Consider the following 5,662-nt stretch of genomic DNA (forward strand, 5'->3'; position numbering starts at 1 on the left):
TATTCAAGGAAGTCTCAGTAAAATAACACAAAAAGCTATTCCTGATATTCATTTGAGTTATGTTTTTCCTGGGTAAGCAAAGAAAGACATAATATTGCTGGAAAATACACTTGAACCGTATCATAAGCGAAATTTAATGAAGTTTCAGGTTTGGATAAACATAAATATTCATGAATGAAAATTATATCTTCCCATGAGAACTCCTTATGAAATAGTTTCTGACCTGCAGATTGCTGGGAATCAGGCCAGGTTTAGGTCGTTATTTCATTTTTTCCTTCTTTTTTTCTTCCTAAAGGAAGGACGTAAAATTAAGTAAGAATAAACTCTTGAAAGCAAAAATTAATTTGATCAAGGAGTCTGGGATGTTTCTTCAAATAAATATCTCATTCAAAACTGGAGTCTGTTTCAGTATCTGTTACAAGAAGGATTCTTTCCTGAGAAAGGAAAATCTCAAAAAACTAGAGGCATGTTCTGAAAAAAAAAAACAAAAAAACAAAAAAACAAAAACATGCCTCCTTCATTTTTTTTGTTTCCAACACTCTTGGATAATGGAGAATTTATATTCATTATAGAAGAGCTAACTAGAGTATTTTCTATGATGGAAAGCCTTTTTAATCATCCCAAGCAACTTTTCCTATTAGAAAATAATGTTATTTAAACAAAGGGTAAGCATCATCAGCTCTCCCAGAGGAAGCCAGAGGAATTTTAAGAGAGATATTCTATTCAGGAGCATTTCAAGGTTACAAGCTAGGATGTACACACGAAAATGCACTAAAATGTAGGCAATGAGGAAACGACCAATAGTAAAAGTATAGACTTTGGAAGGGTAGTCATGAATTTAAGTTCATTTTACTTAAACAAAATGTTCTTAATATTTTAGTTGCTTACCCTCTTTTGTGCTTATATATTATATTGTACATTGCCTATGAACACATTTTTTAAAACGTGTGGCAATTTTCATTCTTCCTCACTAGAAAATAAGGTACAAGAAGACAGAGATCATGCACATTTTTCCACTGTCTGTATCCCCAGTACCAAGAATGGTGCCTGGCAAATGGTAGATGCTGCGTAAATATTCGCTGAATAAATATTGGATGAATCCACCACATTCCAAGCATGGCTCTAGGTGTTTCAGGGGATTTAAAGGTGTTTAAGGCCCAGCCCCTCACTTCAAGGAATTTCTAGCCTCATTGTGGTATGGTACGGTGGGATTGGCAGAGCAACAGAGGCATAAATAAGAAACACACACAAATTACTAACTAAATAGTAGATAAAGTTAGATACTTTTAGAGAGATATAAATGAGGATTTAAAAAGAGGGGTTAACATAACAGTGTTGAGTTAATCACAAAAGTGTCCACGAAGAATAGGAAATTTGAAAAAAGCTTTTACAAATAGGTAGGACTAATATTCAAAAAGAAGATATTCCAGGATGAGAAGAATAATGTGCAAATGTTTGTGGAAAAAAAAAGAAAAAGAAAAAGGTCAGTTTGAACAGTAAGGAGTTCAGTTTGGCTGGAGTGCTGATCATGCCAGGAGAGTAATAGGAGACAGAGCTCTAAAGGTAGAAGGCACTGTATTTAAGGAGGCTAATGACTATAAGGCTAGGCACTTTGTGATTTGATGGCAATAGGGAGTCATTAATGCTCTTTAAAAAGTTCATCTCAGAAAAAAATCTGATGGCTTTATACAGAATAGAGTAGGAAAAGATATGGGATAGTGAGACAAATTCAGGTAATGAAGGCCTGAACTAGAGTAAAAACAATGTAAATTTAAAAAATGAGATGGTTGTCTGAGATAATGAAATTGCAGAAAATAATAACTGATAAGTTATAACTCATGTTTATTGGGCACTTATTATGTACCAGACACTATGCTAAATAGATTCCATACAACAGTTCAACTAATTCTCAGACTGACCCTTATAGGTTAGGTACTATAATTATTCTGATTTTCCCAATGAGAAAATTAAGGATCAAAGAGGTTTAGTGATGTACCCAAGGTCAGAGAGCCTATTAATTGAAAGAGCAGGAATTTAAACATAGGTCATTCTAACTTTTAAACATACATTATTTTCCTCTATAGTATGCTATCTCCCCCTTAGAAACTTGTTTGGAAGTGGAGAACAAGTGACAAAGAGTCTAAGTCAAAGTCTCTAAGACTTTGAGACAACCTGGGAAAATATTGAACAACTTAATAGCAATAAGGAAATCTAGAGCAAGATCAAGTTTGAAGTTTTGAGAGATGATTCTAAAATTTTTGTTTGAGAATGTTGATTTTTATAGTCAAATAATTTTTATTTGCTGAGACGATTTCATTCAACAAATACTGAGCACTTACTTTGTGTCTTGCACAGTCTTTGGTTACAAGTAGACAAAATATATGAGAATCCCTGTCCTCATGGACTTTACATTTTAGTAGGTAAAAAATATAAAAGCAGAATAAATAAGTAAAAAAACACATAAAGCATGTTAACTATGTTTGAGAATGGAGAAAATAAATACTGAAAGGAGATGGGGAATGTTGGAATAGAGCTCCAGTTTTAAGTAGAAAGATCAGGTGTAGCCTCACAAAAAAGTAACATTTAAGTAAAGAGCTGAAGGAGATGAGTGAATGAAACAAGTAAATAACTGGGCTAAAGCATTTCAGGCACAGGGAACTGCCAATTCAAAGTCTTTGAAGTAGGAATGTACCTAGTCTGTTCACATAAGAACAAGAATGGCAAGGTAACTGGAGCAGAGTGCAAGAGAATATTAGGAGGTGAGCTTAGAAGATTAACAGATACCAGATCATGTAAGAAGACATAAGCCATTGAAAAGAACTTTGATTTTTCTTCTAAGTGAGAGGAAAAGTCATTAGGAGATTTTTACCAAAGAGATGACATAATTTGAAAAGACATAGTTTAAATATGTCTTTATAAAAATCACAAAAGATCACTTTCATATGTTGAATTTTGAAGTGATAATGAAATATCAAGAAAAATGTTCTTATATATAGTTGGAAAGAGCTACAGCTCAAATGAAATAAAGATTGAAGAGTCACTGGTCATGATGGGAAGATGGATATTCAATAGAGGTTTACTGGATATTATTTGTATAAACTTCTGTCTATTCAGTGACATTAGAAGATAATGACTTCTTTTTTTTAAATAGTTTATTGTCAAGTTGGTTTCTATATAACATCCAGTGCTCATCCCCACAAGTGCCCTCCTCCATGCCCATCGCCACCCCGTCCCGTCCCTTCCCACCCATCCCGATCAGCCCTCAGTTTGTTCTCAGCGATCAAGGATCTCTCATGATTTGCCTCCCTCCCTCTCCCCGACTATTTTTCCCCTTCGTCTCCCCCACGGTCCTCCGTTAAGTTCCTCGTAATCCTCCTATATGTGCAAACATGTGGTATTTGTCCTTCTCTGCCTGACTTATTTGGATCAGCATAACACCCTTGAGTTCCATCCATGTTGTTACACATGGCCAGATTTCATTCTTTCTCATTGCCATGGAGTATTCCATCGTATAGATAAACCATATCTTGATCCATTCGTCAGCTAATGGGCACTAGGCTCTTTCCATGTTTTGGCTATTCTTTTTTTTTAATGTTTTATTTATTTCTAGCAGAGAGAGAGAGACAGCGTGAGCAGAAGAGGGTCAGAGAGAGAGGGAGTCACAGACTCTGAAACAGGCACCAGGCTCTGAGCTGGCAGTCAGCACAGAGCCCGACGCGGGGCTCGAACCCAGGAACCGCGAGATCATGAAAGTCGGACCCAAGCGAAAGTCGGACGCTCAACCGACTAAGCCACCCAGGCGCCCCTGTTTTGGCTATTCTTGAGAGTGCTGCTATGAACATTGGGGTCCATGTGCTCCTATGCATCAGCATTTCTGTATCCCTTGGGTAAATTCCTAGCAGGGTTATTGGTGGTTCATTGGGGACTTCTAGTGTTAATTTTTTGAGGAACCTCCACACTGTTTTCCAGAGGGGTTGCACCAGTTTACATTCCCACCAACAGTGTAGGAGGGTGCCCGATTCTCCACATCCTAGCCAGCATCTGGAGTCCTCTGATTTGCTCATTTTAGCCACTCTGACTGGCGTGAGGTGGTATCTCAGTGGGGTTTTGATTTGTATTTCCCTGATGAGGAAGGATGCTGAGCATCGTTTCATGTTGTCTGTTGGCCATCGGGATGTTCTCTTTGGAGAGGTGTCTGTTCATATCTTCTGCCCATTTCTTTACTGGGTTATTTGTTTTTTGTGTGTGGTTTGGTGAGTTCCTTATAGATTTAAGGTACTAGCACTTTATCTGATATGTCATTTGCAACTATCTTTTCCCATTCCGTCAGGTGCCTATTAGTTTTATGGATTGTTTCCTTTGCCTTGCAAAAGCTTTTAATCTTGATGTGGTCCCAAGAGTTCATGTTTGTTCTTGATTCCCTTGCCTTTGGGGATGAGTCAAGTAAGAACTTGCTGCAGTTGACCTTAAGGAGGTTGTGTCCTGCTTTCTCCTCTAAAGTTTTGATGGTTTCCTGTCTCACGTTCAGGTCCTTTATACATTTTGAGTTTATTTTTGTGTATGGTGTGAGAAAATGATCTAGTTTCATTTTTCTGCATGTTGCTGTCCAGCTCTCCCAGCACTATCTGTTAAAGAGGTTGTCTTTTTTTCCACTGGATACTCTTTACTGCTTTGTCAAAGATTACTTGGCTGTACAATCTTGGGTCCAAATCTGAGTTCTCTATTCTACTCCATTGGTCTATATGTCTGTTTTTGTTTCAATGCCATACTGTCTTGATGATGACAACTTTGTAGTAGAGGCTAAAGTCTTGGATGGTGATGCTTCCCATTTTGGTTTTCTTCTTCAATTTTACTTTGACTATTCGGGGTCTTTTGTGGTTCCATACACATTTTAGAATAGTTTTTGTTTTTTTTTTTTAGTTTTTAGAAGAATGTTGATACAATTTTGATTGGGATTGCATTGAATGTGTAGATTGCTTTGAGTAGCAATGACATTTTAACTATATTTATAGGAGACAATAACTTCTATATAAAGTTACAAGGAAGTTGGAAACCCAGACTTTTGATTGGTCTGCCACCTGATCTTGCCTGTCACCTATCCAAAACCACTACCTGTGAAAATATTACAAAGATGTATTTCAGTTTGAGAGTTCAAAAACCTTTAATTTTATTTATTTATTTATTTTTGTATTTCATTTTTTTTACAAATAGTTAATTGTCAAGTTGGTTTCCATATAACACCCAGTGTTCATCCCCACAAGTGCCTTCCTCCATGCCCATCTCCCCCCTCACCNATGGGAAACTTTTAACAAATACAAATTTGGGGGCTCCTATAATGAATTAGAATCTCTGGAAGAGACACCAGGAAAGCTGTGGAAAGCTGTATATTTTTAACTTCATCAGAGGAGTCTGACATTAATGTGATTTGAGAATCAATGGTCTACATCAGAGCCTCTCAAATATTAATATGCATAAAAATCATCTGTAGTTCTCATTACACTGCCAACTGGTTCTGAAGGTCTCAGGTAGGGTCTGAGAGTCTTCCCCATATCTAATAAGCTCTCAAATAATGTTGGTCCTGTCACAGACTACATTACCTCTCAAGTTACTTCTTGCTGTACTTTCCAGTGATTCTAAAGTATTTGATAGAAACTAGCTCATC

The 5,662-nt window shown here is 36.8% G+C and overlaps 1 protein-coding gene across 3 annotated transcripts in view; it reads left to right on the forward strand.

Moving 5' to 3' along the window:
• GPR174 (G protein-coupled receptor 174) overlaps positions 1-5,662 on the forward strand; it is a 54,707-nt gene that overhangs the window by 46,949 nt on the left and 2,096 nt on the right. The gene's annotated exons all lie outside the window — the stretch shown is intronic.

Source organism: Crocuta crocuta, unplaced genomic scaffold (assembly GCF_008692635.1).
Source record: "Crocuta crocuta isolate KB4526 unplaced genomic scaffold, BGI_CrCroc_1.0 scaffold741, whole genome shotgun sequence".
Lineage (NCBI taxonomy): Eukaryota > Metazoa > Chordata > Mammalia > Carnivora > Hyaenidae > Crocuta > Crocuta crocuta.